The 26,294-nt window shown below is 38.3% G+C and overlaps 1 protein-coding gene across 1 annotated transcript in view; it reads left to right on the forward strand.

Annotated features, from left to right (window-relative positions):
* The window catches only part of SLC16A10 (solute carrier family 16 member 10), a gene marked incomplete at both ends in the record, with an annotated part of 72,846 nt that overhangs the window by 965 nt on the left and 45,587 nt on the right, over nt 1–26,294 (forward strand). The window lies entirely within an intron of this gene.

A 26,294-nucleotide genomic window follows, 5' to 3' on the forward strand; every position in this document is an offset into this window, starting at 1 on the left:
TGCTGTAACCAATATCCCAAAACTCACCAGTAAAGTTGGTGATGTTTTACTGAACTCTGAAGACCTAACAGTGCTATCACAATCAAATCTCCACTCTGCCATTACTGATTGAAATAATTCTAAGACATGTAAGTATCAATTAATTCCAAGAAGAATTATATAGCATATATTCTATTTAATTTTATGTAAGTTTCCTTTGAAAAATGTCTTGTGCTTTGACTTTGCAAATTGAGGAAATGCAGTTTTTATCTCACAATAATAACAAATTAATAATTATAGTAATTTATTATAGTAAATAATAAAGTTGGGTTATTTAAAAGGTAGCTTACATATTAAAATGAAATATTCAAAACCAAACATTGTCTTTTATGTTTTTGTTCCTTATTAAAAAAAGTATTCCAGCTACGTAGTCCCGTGGAGGTGTAAGCCTTCTAGGAAACTTTCTCAGTACAGAGTGGTGATACAGACCTTTTAAGAGTTTCAGAATTTGTTTTCCTTAACATTGGGATAACTGGGCCTAAAGTTGAGACATAGAAGGCAAAGAAGCTAATTTTTTTCCCCTGACTTAACAACAGTATTTTTGTCTGAAGTAGAAAACCAGGGCAGCTGTTCAGATTGAAGTAAGAAAGCTGGAAAGCTGTGGTGTAGTGTTAAGTGCTGTGCTCTCCAGGATTTGAACTCCTTGTGGTGATATACAAGGTGTATTGCTCGGTGTTCTTGAGCTAGAAAGATGGGAAGCTATGTATGGCCACACATCAGGTGTGGCAGTGACTGCTTCATGGGGGGGAAATGCATGTCCAGAAGTAGGTGCCTAGGCTTCTTAGCCTGTGCAGGAGAAGAATGAGGTTGTTCAGAGGAGGTGCTGTGAATGTTTGCATACTGACCTTGGAGCCACTGGATGGTCAGAAATGCATGGAGTGGTTGATACTCCGTCCGTTTGTGATACAGAGGTGTGAGGATCTGGTTCTCAAGTAACCATCTCTCAAAATAGTTGTCTTGTACTTAAAAAAAAAAAAAGACTTTTAGGTAATAGTGCATTAGTCAAAATAATCAATAAGAGGATTGAGATTATTATCTCTTACCTTCCAGAAGAGTAATTGCACCACTGGTGTTTAAGTGAGATGAGGTTGCGGGTGTGTTTCACCCATGTTTTTGAAGATTTGCCCAACTGCAGAAAAGAGTGGGGAAAAAAATGGCACCTGGCTTTAGAGCCTAGTTGTTTTGCATCCTGCTTCGAAGAGCAGGAAGTGCTCCAAGTCCTAGATGCAGCTTGCACCTCCTGCATCACTTTATTTTATTAAAAACCCCAAAAGCTACAGCTGCATTTTGTTTTCCTCTGTCAGATATGCTCTGGTTTGGGTGATGCCCAAGACATTAATTTTGCTTTTTTAAATCCAAATGGGTTTAAGTTGAGGGAAATAACATGAGGTAGCTGCCTTGACTAGATGACTGGTGTGCATGAGAAGAAGCATGACTGCAAATACAAAAGTGCCTCCTGTAAATAGCAGAACAGCAGGTAAAAAGGTGTCCTTCCTCTTAATACCTGAAAGTGCCCTAATGAGTCTGGACACTATAATGGCTAAGCAGCAGCTGTCAAACTGAACTTTTTATTCCCTAATGTTGAACTTCATTGCCTAGAAACTGTTTGTGTGCTACTTTTTTATCTTGTTGAAGATAAGACTAAGAGTGAACTGAACTAAGCAAATTCTGATACAATATTTAGCTTGCCATAAAGGGGAGCTATGATCAGAAATGGCAAATTGCACGTAGTGTAGCTCTTACTGAACACTGATGGTTTAGCTGGCATGCTGTAGAAAAAGAAAGACTAATGGGATAAAGTCAGTATGATTATAGTGTTATGGGAAACCCTAGCATGATCATTCCCATGGTATTGATTATAGTACTTAATCTAGTTAGTCTCTTGTGTTCGGACTGATTGTGGCTCAAAATTGGCAGTGGAAACTGAGTTTGAGTCAGGTTTAATGAGTTTGAAAAATGGGATTTGTAATGAAAGTTTTCTTGCTGTGTGGTTTTGCTTTGGAATACAAAGTTTAATATTTTAATCCTTCTGAAAAGAAGGATTTCTTAAAAATCTGAAATGCTGATTTTTGAGAGTCATGAATATTCCAGATAATTTCTCTTGGGTCCCCAGGTGTCTGTGGAATCCTGCAGTTGGGCCAGAGTACTACAGAATTCAGCTTTTTTTTTTCAGATTGCTTAGCTGTTGCCAGAAGCATATGTGTTGCCAGAGGTTTTTGAGTGCCTGTTCTTTTGGGACCAGCCAGCAGTTGCCCCTTGCCTGGTGTTTTCATCAAAAAGAGGAATTAAGTAGTCTGTAGTACATGCTGGTTTTGTTATCTCTTAATAATGTGTTGTAATATCTTAATAATGGATGCCTATCTCTACGTAAGACAAAATGGGAGGGAATTAAGTAATCATAGTATGTGCTATTTTGGTTATTTTTAGTAGGTGTATGGATATTTTTCAGTATGAAAGGCAAAATGAGAGGAGGCAGAAGGGAGGAAGATGTGGTCAAGTGACTCTTGCCTTGCACATAAGGAGTGGAAGGAACTAAAAGTACAGGCAAGGCAGCGAGGCTGTCTCCAGAATGCAGCATCAGCACTAGATAAATAAGATGAATAGTTATAATTAACATTGTTACAGGATTTAGGAGTGTTAATGGCAAAACTTGTGCTGTGGGTTCACAAATTTCTTCAAGGGACATCTAATTATAATTCATGTTTTTAATGAAAAACTGTGAACATAACTAGTGTACAATATTTTGGTATTCATATGACTAAAAAGCTTGTTTCTTTGCTTCTGTAATGCAGTATATAAGCACTTCTATTGTTTCCTTGTGTAGCCAGTTTTTTGTTCAAAAGCTCATTGATGCACAACTACAGAAGAGTAAAGGAAAAACCCCCAACGTATAGTATAAAACTAATAGAAAGATGTGCCTGAAATCTCAGGAAACTACTCCGTTCATTGTTTGTAGCTCATTGTGTTTGAGGAACAAGTTGGGTGGAAAAACACAATGGCAATGAAATACAGGAGGCCCTTAGCTCTTGGAAACACGGCAGACCTAGTAGGCCTCTAGTGTTCAAATGCAACTGTAGTCTGATTGCCCTTGAAGGGAAGGGATTGGGCCCCGGGGCCAGTCCAGGTTCTGGCAGGAAGAGCACTTGGTTCCTCTCGCTGTTGGTGTTGGCGCAGAGGGATTTGGAGCACTGAGCCAGGCCTCTGTTATCTCAGAGATCTGGTGTGTGAGCCCCATCAGTCCTCTGTTGTGCTTTCTTGATAGATGCCTCTACTATATAGGTTTTTGTGTGTGTATCTACACATACCTGTTTTTGAAAGGCAAATAAATACTAAGATACTAGTGGCAATGGAGAAAAATACTGGGTTTTATTTTAAAAAAGGTTGATAAAAATACTAGTTTAATTAGTTCTCTTTCTATGATTTACAATGCTGGTTCTGTAATGCCGCTAGGTTATTCTCTGTATGTTTGTTCATCTTCACTTGTACAAATAGCCCTGCACAGTGAATAGATACTGTTATTACTGTTCTGCATCCTCATCTTTGTTCTGTGATAGCAAGTGTTGTTAGAAGACAGTGCATCAGCTGGCCTGAAGTGGTTACCCGTGTGCTTGTATGCATCTGCCTTGGTTTGACTTTGTAAGGCGCAGCTGTTGGTGATGTTTCTGGACACCAGAATGATTGGTAGTTCATTGAGCTGGCTTAACACCATCAGCACTGTTGAGACTCTTGGAGCTGGATTGCTGTGGGTCCGATAGGGCAGGGAGGAGAATTCTGCCTTTGCTATCGTATCCAGGCCGTTAACTCAGATACTGTGAAAATGATCTTGGATAACTACAGAGGTCTGAAAGTGTTGAGAATAAGTGAATCACTACCATATATGGTAACGTAATTTTGCTGAGTAGGGCTGGCTTTTTAATTTAACAGCACAGTCTGAAATTGAGAAGTTTTTCCTTCAGTCTTTCCTTGAATCTTTTGCTATCTTCCTGAGTTTTGCTTCAGAGAAAAAAAACCTACCATCAACAGTTTTGTTATCATTCAAGATCTTGTTCTACAACTGTCCTTCAGAACCATTCTTTCATCTCTAATTCTGTGGGATGTGGTTTCCAGTAAATTGGGAAGCTTGCAAGCTGGAACTATGTCACATGGCCTATGAGAGAGCAGTTGACTTCTTTTTCTCTCCTTTTAAGAAGAAATAAATCAAATTTGGAACTTAGAAGTCACCAACAACTATAATTTGTGTGAGGTACAAGAAAGCATGCTACTATGTAGCAGTTTGGTCAGTAAGGATTACATTGCAGTGAAGGATGTATTTCCATAAAAGCTTGGACTGATGGATGCCAGTCCTGCTGTAGTCTGCCTTCCTTCCCATGTTTGTGTGGCCACTGAAACCAGTGCAGGGAGGCAGCAACGGGAGCAGATTGACTGAAAACTAACCTGATGTAAAAGTAACGATCCATTTTATTCAACTGCAGTCATATTTTTGTACTCTTTTGACCTGGTTTTGTGATTATTTATGTAAATGAAGGCTATGAAGTAGTTGAAATTATGACAGGGTCAACTGGAAAGTTGAAAGTAGTTTCTTCAGTATGCTGTCTCTCTTTAGGACAGAGTAATGACTACCACTACTGTTTATGCATAGGCACACGCGCATATATCTATCTGTATGCCTCCAGCTCTGGAGCATTTCTCTTCTACTCTTGATAACTAGTTTGCAGACTGATTAGCCTTGTGCCTGCTAGTTAGGTTGTCTTTTTGTGTTTTTTCCCCTCTTGTTGGAATTCACATTGGTCAGATCTCTTCCTGTTCCAGCTGCAGATTTAACTTGCAACAAGTTGCTTAATTAGGGAGAATAATCTTCCTAATGTGACTGAGAGCTAGTTACCAGTTTATTTTTGTGCGCTTTTTTACAGGCAGTACTTTAATTTAACAGGGATGAAACATCATTATAAAATTTTAAAAGTGGCTGGCTGTTGCCACTACTCTGCATTAAGTCTACCTGCCTGGAGTTATGTGCTTTTGTGTGCTGCCTTTCAGGCAAAACTGTATCCTCTAAAATCTCCTTCAACCAAACCCACATAAATACAAAGTTTTTACTGTACTTCGTGAAAATAAAGTTGGATGAAAGCAAAATGCTACTGAATGTCCTGCAGAGTAATTTGCTCTTAGTGTTACCTTATCACTAGAGAGGAAGTTCTCTAAAGCTATTATGACATTGTTACAACACTAAAAAGCTAAATGTAGTTTAGTGCTGCCTGTAGCTATGCTAATCTAGTTACATGCATTAAAGTAATGAAAGAGTTATTAAACGTGAGGTTAAAGTAGTTTAAAACATCTTTTAAAAAAAATTAAGTGAAAGTGTTAAAATGAAACTTTATTTTAGTTTATTTTTTATTCATAAGAGAAAAGCCTTGTTTGGTTCTTAAGATAGTGTTAAAACTGACTGTTTTGTTGCCTCATCCTTAAATGGTGATTTCTAAAGGATGTCTGTAAAATCTTTGTATTGAGTACTCTCATTTCTAATCCAAGTAAGCAGCAATATTGTGTGGTTAGACTGTTCTGCAGACTCAAACTTAGTTTGGTTTCCGAGTAGCAGAAGGAATATCTTTGTCCTTCATTTTGAAGATACGTTATCTAGATGGCTTACTGGCCTGTCATCTGCCATTTTGCTTTCAGACAAAGTGGCTTGGGACTGGTATATATGTGTATGTATATTTTTTTATGTGTGTGTCTCCTTACGTCTTTTCCTTGGATAAGTATTTGAAGTCTTAACAGTTTTGTTCCATGTGGAACATTTTTCATGCACTCAGTTAATATTGCTTCTTTGTCATCATCTCTGATTCTATAATGTTCTGTAATATGAATAAAGGTCCTGTGTGTCATATTCCAAATGAGGGTCTGCTGTTTTAGGGCGTGACATGATGTACTGTGATGACATTGTGCTATGTAGTTTGCACTATTTACATAACCTAACATTTTTCTTGCTGTTTTTTATTAGTACCTGCATTCAGTGGAATTTAGTTGACTTTGAAGTTTTCCTTACTCTTCAGATTTGTTTTATTTAAGTATTTATTTATTTATTTATTTAAATTTGTTTATTTATAGTCTGTTCAGTATCATCTTATGCACCTATTTGGCTACCATTCTTTGAGGTTCCTGAAATCCCTTCCTGATTTTTTGCGTTAACCTAAATAACTGCTGTCTAAAGAAGTGTAAAATGTATGCATTTATTAATAGACCCTCTTAGACTTAGCAAGATGTGCCAGTGCTTGGTGGTGTTTGCCTATCCATAAAGATGACTGCATCTTTTAACTTAGTCTGCTTTGCCTCCAGATACTTGAAGTTTCCTGATAATATTCTGTCTCTTTTCTCATGATTTGATTTCTTTAGCCTCTTGGAAGGAGTGTTGTTAAAGGCCAACTTGAAGTTAAAATGTTACTGGTCTCTCTTCCTCTTACCCAGTTACTAGTTTTGCATTGAAAAAATGTGATAGACTGTTCTCAAACTACTATAGCATAATTTGTCTACTTACTCCTCTAGCCAGTTTGATTTAATTCAGTATTACGGATAATAACAAAATGGTTAAGGTTGTAGCCACTCTGCTTGGAGCAGTGTCTACTAGAGCAGGCTGCTGAGGACCTTGCCCAGTTGAGTTTTGACCCTATGCAAGGGTGGAGGCTCCATAGCCTCTGTGGGTGACCTGTGGCAGTGTTCATCCACCCTCACAGTAAAAAGGATTTTTCTTACATTTAAATGGATTTTCCTGTATTTCAGTTTGTGACCATTGCCTCTTGTCCTTTCACTGAATACCACTAAGAAGAGTTTGGCTCAGTCTTTTTTATTTCCACTCCTCAGGTATTTATGCACGCTTCTGAGATTTCCCCCCCACCCTGAGCCTTTTCTTCTTGAGCCTAATCAACCCTATCTCAGCCTTTCATCGTATGGCAGATGCTCCAATTCCTTGATCATCTTTGCAGCCCTTTGGCTTCATGCTAATAAGCAGACTACCTGCTCCTTCTTCAGCATAGTTGGGGGTTCAGACTCTTGAAGCTCCAGGGTCTTGGAGAAGATAAAGTCAATCTCTTGCCTTTTCCAATGCTGACCTCCTCCCACATTTCCTTCACTGGGTAACACATACACTCAGCACAGACCTCCTGCAGGCAAGTAGTCTGGCTCCTGCTGCCTCCGTGAGGGGCCCCAGACCTGCTCAGATGCATCCTCCCTCAGGAGCCCTGCCTGGGTCAGAAGCTATGTGACAGGGACAATTGCTGTACTGGTTGCAGAGGACTGTGCCCTGTGGCACCATCACTGCTGAGCAAGGGCTTGCTCTTCTGAGAAGAGCTGCTGGCCCTCTTTGGTACGCCCTGCTGTTGGCTAGCTGCTGTGCAAACTGCCATGTCCGGTTGCTGCAGCTGTGCTGTTGGAGCTGTGCTGTAGGCTAGCCCCTTTAATCATGGGAGGGTTCAACATATGAAATCTAGTATTTAATGTTTTCTAAATTTTATATAGATATCATTTACTATTTGAAGAACCACATGCAGATAATCTTAACTGAGGAACTGAGTGGCAGTTCAGGTTTAGCTGTAGGATTGTTATGTTCTTGGAAACTAACCTAATCTGTATTTCAATTCCTCATTTCTAGGCTTATGGATTAGTTTATACCAATTCCCAATTTTTTTATAAGTATTAATAAGTATTTGATCAGTCACATGGAAGCATCTTTAGTTTGCTAAATGTTAAGAAAATATTTTGATCAAAAGTCTTGATATTTTCTACGCTTTTAATTTTAAACAAAATGCGTGTAAAAAAAATAACCTTCAGTTTAGTTTTCGGAAACACCTATATAAATCTTAGTCTGGGTTTTTAAGACAATTTTTCCAAATCTTTATGCAATGTAACATCATAAGGATGAGAAGGGTTTGTTGGTCTGAATTACGAGTAAAAACTTTTAATAGAAACCTACAGCTCAAAGAACATGCTTTGAAATGAGAGGACTATTCATAAAATTCTACCTTACCTTGCTGTGTGGTGCTAAGGAAAATAAGGATTTTCAGTAAACATTAATCTACAATGCTTAGCAAGTAATTGCCCAATTTGAAATTACTTCTGCTCTATGAACCACGAGGAAGGAGGTGTACTGATTACTTGTATCCAAGCTAATGTAGCACTGATAATAAAACTGCTTTATTTTCTTGTGGCAGAAGGAATGTCATATATCTTCCACAAATTTTTTAATCTTCTGTTTTGTGAACACACACAGTTAATGCAGCATTAGTCTACTGCAGTTTAACCTTCAGCAAATATGTACGGAAAGGGTAATTCTATGAGAAAACATTCCCTTGTGATCTTACATTATCTGTTTTACTTCCAGAAATCTAATTTATTACAATAATAGCAGCTCTGTTTTATATCCTGTCATTAATTTGCATGGGAACTGGATAGAAATGACTTGTTCTAATAGCTAAGTTAGAATAGCAGCCCTTTAGCAAGGATGGGACCAATTTAAATATCATCAGTGCTAGTTCCCACACACGGGAAGGGATTACGAGGATGTTGATCCCAGCTTCTTGCTGTTATCAGCAGCATGTCTATAATCCTATGGACATGGTCTCCCTTTGGTGGGGTTGTACTCGGACTGCAAGTTGTAAAGCAACTTTCTTGTTGCCTTTTTGCTGTAATAAGCAGAGTAGTGAGTTCTTTGGCTGTCTTCTGCAGTGTGCTTTGTTCAGTAGAGCTGTACTTTATGTATATGTTCAAAGTACCTCAGAACAGTTTTTTGTTTTGTATTTTTTAAGAACATATATGTATGAGAAATAATAAGTAATTTAAAGCATGCTAGCTAATTTCATTCACTTAATCTCTAACTATTGTCCTCTTGCAAATGACTTGTAAAGTGGGCAGTAAGGACTGTCTTCTGGCTCATGGTCTGGGTTTTGGCCATTTTTTCAAGATGCTTCAATAATAAGGTTCCAAATAGAAAATGCATTTTCTAAATATCCCCAAAAATCTTTATAGGTCATTGTAAAGTATGTTGATACCACAGCAGACATATTTTAAAAAATATTTAATAACTTTAACTCTATTTTATTAATGCTGTAGCTCTGAGCAAGGATGAAACACTATGGTAGAATGTCCTAAATAAACTGTGATCTTTAAGCTTTCTGCTTCTGCAGTCTAGAAGGAATGAATGGTCCTTTCTTTTGGAACAGAACACAGCTTTGATAGTTGCAAGCTTATTAGATGATGACCAGGTACAGTGTTCTTGTGTACAAGGTGAGAAAGCTGCTGTGTTGTGGGGAAAAAAATAAAACAAAACACAAACACACCTGCCCCAACAAAATAAGAACAAAAACCACACCACCACCCCCCCACCCCCCCCAAACTGAAAAAACCAAACCAACCAACAACACCTCACTTCTTAACTACAACAGCAAAAAGAGATTCTTCTAATTAGAGAAGTCCTAGTCTGGGCTTTTACTGTATTTCATTGACTGCTTAAAAGCTGAAGAATTCAAGGAGAAGAGAGAAGAGATTTTTAGTATTCATTAAAAAGTGGTCCTTAGTGAATGTTGAGATGGGCCCTATCTTTGGGGGCTTTTGTCTGTGCTGTCTCCAGAGCCCCCTGTTGTCCTTGGCCGTGACTCTCTCCTGTTTACTTTCTATATCCAGGCCTGTACTATCCAGATGTCTTTTCAGGAGCTGCTTAGTGTGCTCTAGATTAGAGCCTGGATGGCAGCTAAGCAGTATATAGAATGCACAATAAGGACACTGGTGTAAAATGGAAACCAGTTTTGTTTGCCCAAGGAGGCCTGTATCTCCTATCAAAAGAATCAGGAGTACTGAGTATTCTTGGGCCACACAGCTACGGTTTACCTGGATTGCTAACCCGATCATGTGTTATAATTGAACATGCTGGGATTGGAATAATCTCAATGGGTTACATAGATGAGACTGAAAGCCTGTTTATTGTCAGTTTGCTCCATGTTTAGCACATACTATAGTAGTTTCAGAGTGGTTTGAACTGGTTGATGACGTCAGCTGCTATATAATGCTGCTTATTTTTTTGAGAGGAAAGAAGGTGTGGTAAGGGTGCTTTACCTAAAGCTGCTATTAACCTCAAAGCAAGTGAGATTGAAATAGAGAACCTAAACTATGGTGCATAATTTGAGCATGTGTCAGTAGTATGTGTCATGGTTCAGAGTAACAGCCTTATCAGAAAGTTGATGTTGTGTTGCTAGATAACTTTTTCAGATCTTGAGTGTACAATCATAGAATCATTAAGGTTGGAAAGGACCTTTAAGATCAAGTCCAACCATCAAATGTGTATGATGACTTTTGGGTTCTCCTTCAATTCATTTGTGAAAATACTGCCTGTGGCCCCTTGAGTTCATTGGTTTAAACTGTCATGTGTGTGACAAAACTGAAGATTTGTGCTGTAAAGAAGGCCTTTATAGTTTTGGCACATAAAACTGAATTTGAAATTGCCCTTTGTTCTTTTATACCTTCAAGTAATTTCATACTTCTGAAATATTTATGTAGCTTAGGCTCTTCAAAACCCAACATTGCATTCCAAACTTGAAAGAAACTAGAAATCTCAACTTATAATTTCTGATACTGCTGGGTGTAGGCAGTGATCTAGAAAATTAAATCAACACTAGGAAGTTTTCTGGAAGCTTGAATAAAATTTGCAAGCTTGAGATGTATTTTCTAATCCTATCAGAGTAACCCCATTTTTTACAAATTGAAGCATGGAGCATTAAGGGCTTTTTACACCTCTGTACATATCAAAGTCTTTTGTTCATAGTGCAGCAGTTTAATGATCATTTAGCTTCATGCAGTGAAATCACTGACCCTTGAAGGTGTGTGTGGGGTGACAGGGACAGAACTCTAGGTAGCTTAGTGGGAAGGTTGGAGTAGAGCTGCACAAAATTGGTATGGACAACTTTAGTCTTTGTATGCACAGTCAGAATTTTAGTCAGCATGACCCAACTCTGGTGTTCTGGATTTTTATTGTGTTTTTTCTAACATTAGGCAGAGAAAATAGCATGTTGCATGCAATTCATGCTGCCTCAGAGCTGTAAAACTCATTTTCCAACGTGAATATTTTCAAGAAACGTAGTAAAATGCTTTTGTAAACTTCTAATTTCAGGTAGTGTTAATCCTGAAATAAATGCTGTTCAGTGCATTTGTTTTTCAGACAGTATTAATCTTTCGTACATGTGGTATAATACATTTAACTGACTATTAATGTATGTTACATGATGCAAGTTCAGCCTCTACATCAAGGTCTGACAAAACTATAAATAACTTTTTTAGCTGAACATGTGTATTTCAGCAATTGCTCAAAATACTTTAAAATATTTTAAAACTAATTTAACTGTGTTTACTAAAGATAATTGTGTTGGGAAAATATAGGTAGGGACAGGCAGATAACCTACAAACTACTCTGCTACTTGTTCTTTGGGATATGGTCATGGCTGCCTCTGAGCAACTGAGATTTCTTTTGTTTTATGAGGTATCTCACCTACCAGTCTTCTAGGTGCATATATTCCTGATCAGGGTAGGTAAGCATGGTGCTATAAACAGTAAATTTAAAAGCCAGGTGAAAAATTGTATCATGTCTTTAAGACTGCCTACAACTGGACCTAATGTGACTGTTCTGGAGTTTCAAACAAAAAGGATATAGGTTCTTCATGTGAGAGCGTTTCTGTAGGTTTCAAATTAAGGATGAGAATGAAAAGGATACAAACTTAGTTTCAAGATGGAAATCTGATGTGAGTTTTGCATTGCCTTCTGAAGGTGATAAATCTTAGCACTTCTCACAGCTTTTTGTTTATAAGCACTGTGGATTCTGTGGAAGCTTTGAGTGCTAGTTCTTTGGGATAGGAACCCAGCCTTAGAGACTGCTGGTCAGTGTTTACTTTGCAGCAAATGTTGGTATTACAAACAATATTCTTAGAATGGAAAGGCTTCCATTGTTTTTATCAAGACATTCCTTTAAAAACAAGGTTAAAGTTCTGCTTTTCTTGAGCTTTTGCAGAGCTCTGTAGAAAGCTGCATTAACCATTCTGTAATTCCTCTCCAACACGCTTATTTCTGTTTTTCTGGAAGAGGACAATTTCTGTGACTGAGAGACCACAGCTTGGCCATAAGGGCTTAAAACCCGATCACTGGTTTTCTTTTGTGTGTTAAACTAAAATCTGAAATGGAAGAGGCTCAATGGACCTTAACAGATAATTAAGAATGGTCATATTCAGTCTTAGAAATGGCTAGTAACAGTAATGTGGACAAGGTGACTAGTTAGTGAATCTCTGGCTGGTGTGATGGTAGCTGCTTAGTAGATTATTGGATCTTCTCAGAAATTAAGTAAATCATGCTTTTTTCCTTTTAAGACATTAAATGCTAGATTTTGTCCACACAGTTTTTATCACTGTTTCCTGTGTTAAACCAGTGATGATTCTGATAAAATACATATTAATATTCTTAAGAATCAATCCTGATAATATTTCCCATTCTGGAGCTTAAGATACATCTCTGACTTTTGCACTGCATCCTGCTTAATAGGTATGTAACTTGTTAATTTTATACATATGACCTACATGACATAAACACCTGTAAACCCTTCAGCTAGAGGAGGGGGAGAGGTTGCCTTCTAACAACCACTGTATCTTGTATATGCCTTTATCTGTTTCCTAACAAGCTACAGACCCTTGCTGCCTACTCTTTTTTTCCTTTTTTTTTTTTTTTTTTTTAGTAAAGGCAGTGGTTTTGCTCTATAATGCAGGGTCCTCCATCAGTTTTGTAAGTTCTACCTTTTCTTAACTTCTTCCCAATGGAAGAATCGTAAGGGCCATAAGCCTTTTCAGGCTCTCCATGCCATTACTAACAGAACTACACCCTGTCTCTTGGCACAACTCAGAGTTGGGAGTGTGATCAGTTTATTTCAAGACAATCTTGCCACTAAGTGTGAAAATGCATAATTAATTAAATTCTTAATTTTCTTGAATAAGTGCCTGTAGTGTCCCAACATCTTAGTGAAGGAGTGAGTGTAGCTTTGTATAACACAAAGACACTGAGGAATGGGATGAAGGGTTTGATTTGGGGAGTGCATGGATGTTTAGTGGGAACATAAGAGGGGGTTAGAGAATGGCTTAGCAGTGTTTACACAAAGATAGTTGAAATGAGGGAGTTTGGGACTAGTGTAAATGCAGAGGAAGGAAGAAGGAGCCTTGACCAATTGTTAGGGCTGGCAAAGAAGAGATCAAAGGTAAAATCAATCCACTCATTTTAAAGGTAGGACATATTTTGTTAAGCCATCCTCTAGTGAGTATGCTGCACTTATCTTAGAATCATAGAATCATAAAGGTTGGAAAAGATCTCTAAGATCATCAAGTCCAACTGTCAACCCAACACCACCATGCCCACTAAACCATGTCCTGAAGTGCCACGTCTATATGTTTTTTGAACACCTCCAGTGATGGTGACTCCACCACTTCCCTGGGCAGCCTGTTCCAATGCTTGACCACTCTTTCAGTAAAGAATTTTTTCCTAATATCCCATCTAAACCTCCCCTGGTGGAACTTGAGGCCATCTCCTCTCGTCCTATCACTTGTTACTTGGGAGCAGAGACCGACTGCCACCTCACTACAACCCCCTTTCAGGTAGTTGTAGAGTGGTAAGATCTCCCTCAGCGTCCTTTTCTCCCAACTAAAGAATCTCAGTTCCCTCAGCCGCTCCATCTTCCAAAATGACTTGTACTGCTTCTGATTACAGCTATGCTTTGTTGTTGGCACTGTCATTTGTTTTAGCAGTTACTTTTTGTCTTCAGCTACTCTTTCCATTTTTTTATGAAGTAATTTCATAATTCTAAAGCCTTTTTCTATGTGAAATTGGTTTACCTTAGACAGGCACAGATTCTTTGAAATTACATAAGTAGTGAATTTCAGTTTATGAAGACAAGGATATCACAAATGTTTGTGATAGAAAATAGTACCATAGGACTAGTCTGTTCATATGTTTGTCTCCAGTTTAAGGAGTATTGGTTTGGAAGTATTACAGTTGCATTCTTGCCCTCAGTAGTTATTTCTGGCATGTGCTAAAACCATAAATAGGTAAACTATATATAGTTGTTCCCTCCTTGCCTTTCTTTTTCCTATTTTTTATCTGGGTCACTATTGGACTGTTGAGGCAAATGCGATGGTTGTAGGGGTTTGTCGTGTTCTGAAAGGCATGATATATACTGATGAGCAATGCAGCCTTCCTAAATGGCACTGGTGCCAATCATTGTGATGCTTGGCATCACACTGGACCAATAATGTATGTTTTGCTTTTATTGGTGTGTTTTCTTTTGCCCTGCTCTGCTTGTCTGTGTTGCTGTGCTGGGATGTTGACGCAGATGTTTTCAGCCAATGATGCAAAATATGCAAGACTTATGCTATATCAGAAAAGAATTGGCAAGATATGGGATTAAATTTGCAGCTTATAGTAGATGGAGATCTAGTTACTACTTTAGCTGTATTTGCTGAACTGTCTTCCATGTGATGTTGTATGAGCCTCAACCTCTAATTGCTCTAGAATTTACTTCACATGTACATGGAAAACAGGCTGATGCCAAGTTTCTGTGGTCAATGCTTTTGTATGATTCTGTTCCTCAGAAGTAAAGGTAAATTCGTCTTGTAGCTGGAATGCTTAAATTTGTTTATATAGCTCCCAATATAGTTAGACTATAGTTGTAGGTGCTGCATTATTTTCACCCATTTCCAAATATGAGGCAGCTACAGGCAGCTTTTCGAGGCATGGTTGTGGCCAGTGGTTTCATGTGCAAAGTTAAGCTACACAGAAGAAAAAAAATAAATGTGAATACATCAAGAAACATGAAGTAGTTTACCAGCCAACTTTAGTAGACTTCTAAAGTGTGTTCTCAGAGGTGAGATACAGCTGCTCAGTGTGATTTTTTTTTTTTTTTTTTTTTTTTGGTGTGTGTGTGTGTGTGTGCGCGCCTCTGTAATCTTTCTGTTCACAGTTTTGATCTTGGCAGGATTACAGAGCCCATGGCATCGCAGAGGCTAGACAGTGCCAATCAGTTATGTCCTGCCTCTGGGAGAAGCAATTAATGCTGAGCCCCACATTTGGTAGGAGCTGGAAACTGAAAATTACTTCCTCTGTGAAGCAGTGCATTGCTCCTCTGAAAGTTGTCATGGCAGGGCATAACACTTTGCCAGAGTATCTGGGAGATGCCAGTTGGTACCTGCCAGTCAACTATTTTTTTTAATTTTAAAGTGTTGGCTGGGCTAATATGCTATTTGAGACTTTTGGTCATGTGTTAATTATATCTCATGAAGATGACCAATACTTCTAAGTGAAGTTTGGAGGTTTTTTAGGATGAAACTGTCTAATAAGTAAATTAGCTGACTAGGATTTAGTTGGATATAAGCAAATACAAGTGGAAGCATCTGGTAATGTTTTCTTATTCTAAGGAAAACACTTAAGGAAACACTGCAGCAAATACAACTTGAAAGTATTCAGCTATAACATGGAATTTGTAGATACATTTGGGTTATGTTGGTATTACCTGTTAGGACAACAGTTGAAAAACAGAATCCGAAAGCCTAGGCATTATGGATGCTGATCTCTTGATGTAAAAAGTCCTGATTATATTCACATTGGTACTCACTTCTACATATGCTGAATACCTATTATATATTAGAATGTTTATATTTTGTTTTTCTAATTTATTTAACTTGAGCATTCTACTTTTTTGTTCTGACGCTTTCAGTTTCTCTGAAAATAGACCCAGTGCTATGAAAATAGATTGTTGGAGGAGCATGCTGTCTGGTTGTGGCTTAAACAGGTATAGGCAACTGGTGGCACTTCCAAGGTTCTTCATGCAAATGAAAGGCTGCTTTTCTTAACATTTATTGTCTGTATATGGAAAGGTCAGTGCTGCTCTATTAGAAAATGGCTTGAAGAGTATTTTAGTTTTTTTCTTTCTGAAGTTGTTCCCTCTTCCCCTTAAGTAAGAATGCTATCTAGACAATTTGTCTCAAGATTTTGTTTTGTTCATCTTCAGCAAGATGTACTTGCTCTCAGTACTTTACTGATGCAAATTACCAATATGAAGCACTGGTTTCTTCAGTTTCTGTAGCTGAGTGGTTTGCAACCGTTTGCTTTTCTGAGCTCTCACACCAAAGGAGAAATGCAGGAAAATTAAATTACTCTTCTTTTATTTTACTAGTTTTACTATTATTCTTACTGTATTTACTTTTACATTCCTTCTATTAAATGAGGTAGAATGTTCTCCATTTTCAGTCGGAAAGACGGAAATGTAAAAGTAATGCTTAATCCAATTACTGTATTTTACTGCTCTGATTCATTGTGATGACTTTGAGCATTTGCTGGTAACTGAGCATTGAGCTGCTTAAAGTCACAGAAACCCAATCCCCATTATTTCTGCTTATTGAAGGGAATAAATGAATTACCAGACACTAATCTTTGGGTAATTGCTCGCTGAGCAGGAGATCTTAGCTCTTAAAGAAATTAGTTTTGTAAGCTTATAGAACTGTCAGAACTAGTGAACTATTTAAAAAGGTTAACCATAAATGAACAGAAGCTGAGCTTTCAGTTTTTCTTCATAACTATTGCAGCTGAACGTTGCAGTATACATCGTATGTGGAGATAGACATTATCTTTCCCCTTAGGAGTTTTAGTATTACTTATCAACCAAAGTTTAAGCTGAAGACTGAAACTTGTGTTGATGTTTCCAGCAGTAACAGAGTTAGAACATATGTGGAATAAGATACAGTATGTATTGCTGTTTTGAATGACCAAACCATTTTGAGTTTGAAGTAACTCTTACTCATTTTGGGTTGGTCTTCTAATTCAGACATAGAGGAGGGTGTGTGCTGTTTAGCTCTAGACAGTCTACCTGGTGACATTACATCATGCATGGAACTTTCCTGACTCACCTTTATTTGACATAATGTAGACAGGTTAGCCTTAAATCCTTTTTGTCCTTGATAACTGGGTGGACTTGTTATTTATGTCTTTAGGATATTGGTATTTGAAAGTTATGCTCCTTGTCACTGGTGGTCATGGCTGCTTTGCCTCTGGAGAGCAATCTGAAAGAGGGTGTTGGGTGTGATTATGCACAGCTCCTACTCAGTGGCCTTACGGCACCCTTACTGCTTTGACCTCACTGGAGCCTTTTACTTTATCTAGGAGCAGACTTCCTCCCCCATACATACATCTGGAAACATTCAGGGCCCCAAAATAATTAGATAGACCTCAAATCCACCTAAAAATTTACTCTAGCAGAATACAATGCCTTTTAACTTAGTTTCAACATCTTGCATTTGCAGAATAACTAAGGAGTAATTTAAGTGGTTCCTGGATCTTTCTGACCTCATGGGTACTTTCTGTCTCTGTAGATTGCTGCTATGGGCAGTTTATGCATTTTGTTTTGGTGCTATAAAAATCTGTATTTGCCTCTGTCAAATTCCTATTCTGCAGTTGCTCTTTACAAATTACAGGATATATTCCTTCTGATTCTCTTACACTGTATGCTACAACATTTATTACATTACATCTTTGAAAATTCCACAGGGATTCTGGCAAAGGGATAACAATAGCCTGATTAACGCAGATAAAATATTCTGATTGGAAGCAATTGTTCCATGCAGTATGTGTCTGCCTGTCAATGAGAACTGCACTTCTTTCCTGTAGACAGTCTTTTTGTCAAGGAATCTCTGCTTGAAACTTTCTCAGTTGAAAGAAGTAGGCTTTATTTAATCTCCTTCCGATTATTTGAATTACTGTCAAAATATCAGGATATAGCAGACTTGCCATATAAGGACACTAATATTCTGTAAGGACAAAGTGATCTCAGTAAGTCATGCTTGACTTAGCTTTAGAGTTGTCACAGAATTTCATGTTAATACTACTGTAAATTTGTCTTCAGAGTGCCACTTTAAATAATAGGGATGTATTGAATCTTCAGACTTCACCTGGTTAAATTTGTGCATTACGAAGTCAACTGCTTCTGTACCCCTAAGGACTAAAGCGATATCCTCCACAATCTTAAATACAGTCTAGTTATGGATACGCCATTAGTGTTGAAGGTAGGTCTAGCTATGCTTTTGAAACCACTTTTCCTTAGACCTAGCCATGGTCAGACCCTCACTTGAGTGGGTTGGTTTTACAGCTGTTCAATAGCACACTAATACAGAGGGGGGTGTGTGTGTGCCTATTTTCCTCTCCAGAGATGGGTTATAGCAAGCACTTGTGCTCCCCCCACCCCAAGAGGAAGGGGTGCTAACAGCACCGTGTAACTCCCAAAGGTGATGCAGAATGCTTGCAGCGGGCAGGATGAGCAGGAGGAGAGTGGGCACGGGGGCTTCTGAGCACTTCTCAACAGTCAACATTCAGACATCCATGGGTTGGTTGGTGACAGTAGAGGTTTAAAAGGTATGTAATGTCACAGATACTTGCTGCAAATACATAATGTTTTATTCTTAACACACAAACAGAAAACCGGCATTTCCTTTTGCACACAGGGACTTCTGTTTCTGAATGCAGACACACATTTTTTAGGAAAGTATAAAATCAGAATCAAACACAGGCCACTTTTCAGATTTGTTTCTCCCATGGCACAGCTCCAATGTTTTGTTCATAAAGCCTGTACACAGTGGAAATACGTTCATTAAGGGAAAGAGGTCAATATTATATGTTTGTCATTTATAGATCTGAATTTTGATACTAATGTTGATTAGAGTAATAAAAATTAAATTTATTAAAACTTATTTGAATAGGGTGATTAAAAATGCAATATTTTATGTGTATGATTTCAAATTTATGGGTCTCCTGTACCTTGCATATGCAGTTGTCATGTGCAAACTAGAAAATGGCTTATTCTTGCCATTTTTCAAGTAGTTAGGGGTGTTGCACTGAGCACAGCTTATCAGAAGCAGAGCAAATGGAACCGTGTTACTTTTTTCCCTGATGTTGCCCTTGAATTTGTAAGTACTTCAGTGTTTTGCTTTCTTGGACTACTGCTAATAAACTTACTTGATTTGATATTTCCTGTTGTCTTTTTATTGCTAATTTGGAGTTAACTAGAATTGCTTTATACCTTTCTTGAACACTTGAAAGTCGGATCTAAACCTAGATGGCTCAACTTCTGAATTTTATGAAGTGTGAGTATATGTAAAAGGATTTATACATATATACAGAATTTAAGCATTTGGCATTTAATAAACCAAAATGCTTGTGTGGTAGACTAGAGCATTTTTTCAGTACCATAGTATAAATGTAGATGTACATCCTGAAATTGCAAATTTTGATATAAACCAGCTACTTAAATTGTGAGATTGCACAAAGGTTTCCAAATGACGCTGCAGATGTGGCATGCAGTATAAGTGATTGCTATTATTGCTGAATAGGGGCTTCACTTTCCAAGTTCTTTTTCTAGTTAGTAAGGTAAAGTTTTGTTTGGTCCACATACTCTTTGAATGGTTTATTTTGGTTTGTTTCTTAACTTTCCAGTGGTGTAATCTGATGGATGTTTTGTCTTAACTAGTAACATGTCCTAGATTTTTTTCTGCATAACTTTAGGGTTAAGGAGTTCTATTAAATTTAAATCAATAACTTCTTATACATAGCTGTTAATGTCATTAATAAATCAATGCTAATTCTATAACTGTTTTGGATTACTGTGCAAGATAGAAGTCAGATTCCTTAGACCTTCCATTCACATGCTTTCAGGCTTTCAAGTCCTTGGCTGTTAAAATGCTTGAGACAAAATTTGTTCTCATCCAGACTTTAACTTTTGAATGCAAACTTAGAACATGATGGTATCATAAGAAGCAGTCCTAGCTTTTATTTTGGACATAAATGGTTGTATGCATCTCTGATCATGTGATTTACAGCTTTTTTGAGTTTTGAGTTGTGACTAATGAGTGGTTAAATGATATCAGTGTGCTCAGTGGCATTGCTATGGTTGAGAAAACAATCTTGGTGTTAAACCTGATTATAAGGCTTTTTGAATAATTGAGTTCAACTTTTTGTCTTCTAAAAGTACCATCTTCAGTTGTATGATAATTCTTCCAAAGAGAATCAGGAGCTGCTGGCAAATATGTACATCAACTCTAATTTTGTGGCAGAAATTTGATTAAAATTGATGTTTTATTTACAGTTATCAGCTTAAGCCATTGGGAACAAGCCTCTAGGGTAAAATAAGGAATGTTTCACTTATAAAAAAAAAAATGGCTATTGTTATTTCAGTTGTATCTTCTTATTTCTACATGGTAGCTATAGAGAAGAGAATCTCATTGCATAAAAACATTCCAAAACCTCAATTTATAATACTGTGCCTGTATGAATCCTATTAACTGCAAGAAAGATCTATGACCTTACCTTTCAAGTGTCCTGGCGGTAGATTTTAGAGGAAATAGACCTGCTTGTGAAACTCTGCTAGCTGTGGTGTCAGTATTGATAGAATCGTAGAATAATTAAGGCTGGATAGGACTTCTGGAGACCGTCTTGTTCAACCCTCTGTTCAGAGGAAGTTCAGTCAGATGAGATTACTTGGGTCCAGTTGAGATCAGGTGGAGAGTCTACTATTGCTCTGGGTAGAACATTCCAATGTTTGACCACCCTCATGGTGAAAAATCCCATGTTCCATCTTGTCTTCTGCCTCTTGTGCTATAGTTGTGTGCCTTTGAGCAGTGTGGCTCTGTTTTCTGTCTTCTAGGTAGCTGTAGACAGCAATGAGATCTGCACTGCTCCTGCCCTCCAAGACTTGACTCAGGACTGAACAAACCCAATTCTCCCAGTCTTTCCTCCTACATTAGGTGTCCCAGCCCTCAATCAGCTTGGCCTTTTCCTGCACTCACTTCAATATGTCAATGTCTGTCTTTTTGTTCAGGGGAGCAGAAAGTTCCATGCAACTCCAGATCCAGCCTATGAAAGTGGAATGCCCATGTCACTCAGCCTGCTGGCAGTGCTCCTACTAATGCTACCTGGAACGCAGTCAGTTTTTGTTGCTGAAGGGCACATTGCTGACTCAGATGCAACTTGAATCCATGAGGCTCATGTCAATGTGCCTTTCTGTAAGTCTGCTTTCTAAGCAATTGACCTGCAGTCTGTAGTGGCTCCTGTTGTTTTTCATCTCAGGTGCAAGACTTTACATCTGCCTTTGTTAAATTCCTTCTGGTTTACGCCCTACAGGCTTGGGGAGGAGTGGCTGGAGAGCTGCCCGGCAGAAAAGAACTTGGGGGTGCTGGTCGACAGCCGGCTGAACATGAGCCAGCAGTGTGCCCAGGTGGCCAAGAAGGCCAACAGCATCCTGGCCTGTATCAGAAATAGTGTGGCCAGCAGGAGCAGGGAAGTGATTGTGCTCCTGTACTTGGCACTGGTGAGCCACACCTCAAATACTGTGTTCAGTTTTGGGCCCCTCACTACAAGAAGGATGTTGAGTTGCCTGTCCAGAGAAGGTCAACGAAGCTGGTGAGGGGTCTGGAGCATAAGTCTTATGAGGAGTGGCTGAGGGAACTGGGCTTGTTCAGTCTGGAGAAGAGGAGGCTGAGAGAAGACCTTATTGCTTTCTACAACTACCTGAAAGGGGGTTGTGGCGAGGTGGGTGTTGGTCTCTTCTCCCAGGTAACTATCGATAGGACGAGAGGAAATGGCCTCAAGTTGCACCAGGGGAGGTTTAGACTAGATATCAGGAAAAATTTCTTTACAGAGAGAGTGGTCAAACATTGGAACAGGCTGCCCAGGGAGGTGGTGGAGTCACCATCACTGGAAGTATTAAAAAAATGTGTAGGCGTGGCACTTCGGGACATGGTTTAGAGGGCATGGTGGTGTTGGGTTGATGGTTGGACTTGATGATCTTAAACGTCTTTTCCAATGTTAGCGATTCTGTGATTATGTGGTTCTTATTGGCCCATTTCTTAGTATGTTGAGGTCTCTGCACATAGCAGCCCAGTCCTTCAGCATATGAGTCACTCCTTCCAATGTGGTATTGTCCAGACTTGGTGCATGTGAAGTCTTTCTTTTCTTCCATGTTATCTCTTCTAAAACCATGTGTATGCCTTTAATGCTTAATGAAAGAGATTAGAACACTACATATTTCATGACTGTGCATCATGCATGAGCAAGTAGAATTGTAGAAAAATAATAGGTCACACTTCAAATTGATCTAAGCCAGTGTTCTGTATCCAGTACTAGTAACTGATACTTAAAAAGTAGTCATTCCTGCTATATAGCTTCCTCCCTTTGGCCAGTCAATGGTTTTTGGACTTGGAGAAATAGAGAAGCCCACCCTCTATCAATTGCTTTTTTCAGAGACACTTAATACCTGTGGACTTCAGAATGCTTAGTTGTAGAGGATGCACAGTTGAATTTATTTTCTTTATATAATTCACACTTCCTTGCGTTCTAAATGTGCTTTCTGATAACCTTGGGATTTCTGTCCCATTTTTGTTTTATGAGAAATAAGAAAACCCCCAACCCTCTCCCTCTTGTATCATCCATATATATTCTCTCTCTAACAACAAACCAAAACAAAAAACACACCACCCCAAAAATGCAAACCGACCCTCAAAAAAACAAACACAAAACTCCCTTCAGCTGCAGTCACCTGACTTCTGGTCTAAGATGAGGAGTTTTGTCACTTCAGCCCTTCTCCCTTTTCCAGGTGATTTGTTAATATTAGCAACCAAAGGGGAATCAACATGGATTCTTTCTGGATGTAGCTGGTAACTGCTGTCTGTATACAGTTAATCTGACCTCTTCTTGTTTCTTTTAGCCAGCTTATTCATACCTTCGAGGGTTTTTTCCTCTTGTCCAATGGAAACTTTGGTTTTCTAAGAATCTTTTCTGATGGATGAGCCTTTTGTTGAAAGCTGTAAAAAGTTCTATGTGATTAACATTAGACTTATTTTGAATGGCATGTTTACTTTAGCATATCCAGGTAATTCTCAATAAGTGATTATAACTAAACACTGTTTTTTAAAAAAATATTTTTATTCAAGAGATGATTAATCACATGATTCGTGATCGCTTGATGAATGATAACTATTTAAAGCTGCTTTTAGGCATGCAAAGTAGCTGAATAGCATGAGCTTTTGAAGAGGTCTTGCATCAGAGGAGGTGACCTCTTCGTTATGGTGAAGGAATACTTCTGTTTTGTTAGTGCTTTCTAGAATAAAATTTAGATAAGGGGGAAAAGAATCCTCCTAAAAAAAGAAAATAAACCTTGTAAAATGGTAAGATAACTTTTGCTTTTGATTTTAAGTTTCATTCTATTTTCTTAAAATGCAGAAAACATACTTAATAATATAATTTCTCAAATTATTTACTGAATTACCTTAGTTCATCTAGAGGATTAGTTTTTAAAACAATTCCTAATTGAATCTCTGCTATGCAGAAAAGCTGTGTTTTTTTCTCAAACAAGTTTTTTCCTATCCCCATCTTTTTTTTTTTAATAGTACCTTTATTGTATCTGTCTATATTAAAGCTATGAAAAAGGTAGGTGTTGTTCATGAGCTCCTACCAGCCTGCACTTAAAAAGATATTTAGTTCTGATTGTCAGGAAAACTTTTATGGTCACCAATATTGAAGTGTATGTCATCATCTGTTTGCCTTGGCAGGGTTATGTGAAGATATTCTTTGACGGGGGTGAGGGGTAAGGAAAGATACTCTTATATCTTCTTCCTTGCAGACTTTTTAAGAGCAGGAATGACCCTGTTTGACAGTAGCCATCTTGAGTATGAGAAACTTCAGTGAATTTGACCTCTGTCTTCTAAGGGGCTGTCCCTAGTTGCATTTACCAAAGGAAGATAAATACTTGTAAATGTTGCAGTTTTGAGTCTCTTTATTTTCAAGCTTCTGTAATTTCTCATATGAAGTCTGTAATATGAGAACTGAATTCTGTAGAACTACCAGAATCCTTTGTTTTCATTATTGGATATGTTAGTAAGGATTTTTTTTTTTAATTGAGTCACTTCAGAGCTCCTGAAAGTAAAAGCATTGCCTCAAGCAAAGCATGGTGTTGGCAGAAGGTATGCAAACTTTTCTTGTGTAGTTTTTGCCAAAGAACCTCATTCGTGACCTGAAATATCCCTGCTGTTTCCAGCTGTGAGCTTCATGAACAAACAGTATGAATTTTGACAAGCTGATCATTATTTACGCAGAATAATTTATTAGATCAAATTCCTGTCCTAATTAGTTTCCCTTTATTTTTAACAAGCTTTACTTTGTTTTTGTTTTCACTTGTTTTACTTTTTGCCAATTTCATTGACTTGAGTAGGTAATCCTAAGACATGACTGAAGGACGTAAGTAACATGTGATGTTGCATTGTCTAGCTTAAATGGAAGGAACTACATTTAAGTTACTAAGAATGTATTAAAATGCAACATCATTGTTTTGGTGTACGGGATTCTCTGAATTGGTTGTTAAATTGTGAGGTTCATGAGCCAGGAATACCCAGGGAGAGAATTAATCCATTTGGAGCTATAAAAGAATGTTGAATCTGGAGTGGTTTGGCATTTAAATTGCGGTATCAGTTGCTTTCACAATGAACTGATGTTATACACTATTTAGGAAAGCAGGAATTTCTTCTGCAACCAAATCTTCCCCCCAGTCAAATAGTGGGAAATGTGAGTCAGACATAAAATGGTCTGTACTGAGGCTAGTATGTACGATGCCTTTGCCTGCATATGTGAATGGATGTTGTGAACTCTTCCCTTGGTTGCTATAGTATCATTTTTTTTCCCCTCTTGCCTGACTCATTCACTCCCTCCATTTGCATGATGAATAATGTTGTAGCAAAACTCATTGTGAGCCCTTAGAGGATGGGGAGGTGATTTTTAATTAAAACAAACCAACCCAAAAACCCACACCAAAAACCAACCAAATGCCCCTAATACACACACTTTTATACACTCGTACAGTCATACCCACATACATGTATCTCCACGCTCATGAGTATCCAAGTAGTCTGAGCAATCAGACCACACAGATGAATGTGTCAAAGTGGTCTTGCTAGAAATTCTCCCAATGAAGGATGACAAATTACTGCTATCAAATCTTCATGTCTTCCAGGGGCTTCTTAGGTCAGCAGCTGTGTGCTGAATTTTACTTTTGTACCCTATAGAAGCTGGCAGTGATAAGGATCTCTTCATCCTGTTCCACCTCTGAGTCATTAGGATTTACTCAGTCTTTTTTGTCTCCTGATCTTGGCTGTCTTACAGCTTCAATCCTGTTATTTATCTTCCCATCGTTATCTCTTAACGACTGAATTCTATAGTTTGTCCCCTGTTTTAGTGTAAATGTAGTCCTTGTTTTACTGACTTGGGTCTTTTGAGGAGCTGATACGTAGTTGTACTGTGATCTTTGATCTCCTTATCTAGGTGTCATCAACACATGCTGTTCTTAAGGCCTTTCTTCAGCCATTCTTTCAGGTGTTTCCACACCCAGGCATTCCTATTCGTTGTTCAATCATATCAGTCTTAATGTTTCTATTACAAAGTATCTCTACATTTGTACAAAAAGGGAACACCTGTCTCCATTTCATGCTAGCAGCTCCTAATCTATTACTACCTCTTAAAACACCAAAATGTGTTTATCAGAGCTATTGTCTGACTTATTAAAATGAGTCCTTCTTTGTTTATTAGCATAACTTCTGCTACCCGTTCTGGTATGGGGCTCCAGTTTACTGGAATGTTTTTATTTCTATCCTGTCATCCAAGAAATCTCTCTAGTCTTCCTTCTTCCCCTTTTCTTGCTCTCCTACCTTGCTGGTGCCAGAGGAAACGCAGGACTCTGCTGTCACACCAGCTTTAGCTGTTGGGACTTACCAGCTTAATCCTCGTGTTCTTGGTATTGCAGGCTCCCGTCTTGTTCATACATGCTTGTTTCCCCATCCCCAAATCCTGTTAACCTGTTCAATACTTTGCAATTTCTCTGTGCCTGAGACTCCTGATCTGTTTCCTCTCATGGGCTGAGGATGCATTCCTTGCACAGTAAAATGTCTCTTCTTTGCCTCAAAGAAACTGTCTGAAGAGCAGCTGCCGCCTTCTGGAGAGGGACTGGTGGGGTAGTTGTTACCAGGTTTGAACTGTCAAGGACTCTTCACCTTACTGCTGATTTCTTCCTTCTTTGGCACCTAGTGCTTTTTACTAAAAGCACAAGTGGCAGAGCTTTCTGCACTGTTTCAGCCTACAGAGTGACTTGAAAGCAAGCAGGCCTTGTTCATCCT

The sequence above is a fragment of the Phaethon aethereus genome (genome assembly GCF_964289735.1).
Source record: "Phaethon aethereus genome assembly, chromosome: 3".
Taxonomy (NCBI): domain Eukaryota; kingdom Metazoa; phylum Chordata; class Aves; order Phaethontiformes; family Phaethontidae; genus Phaethon; species Phaethon aethereus.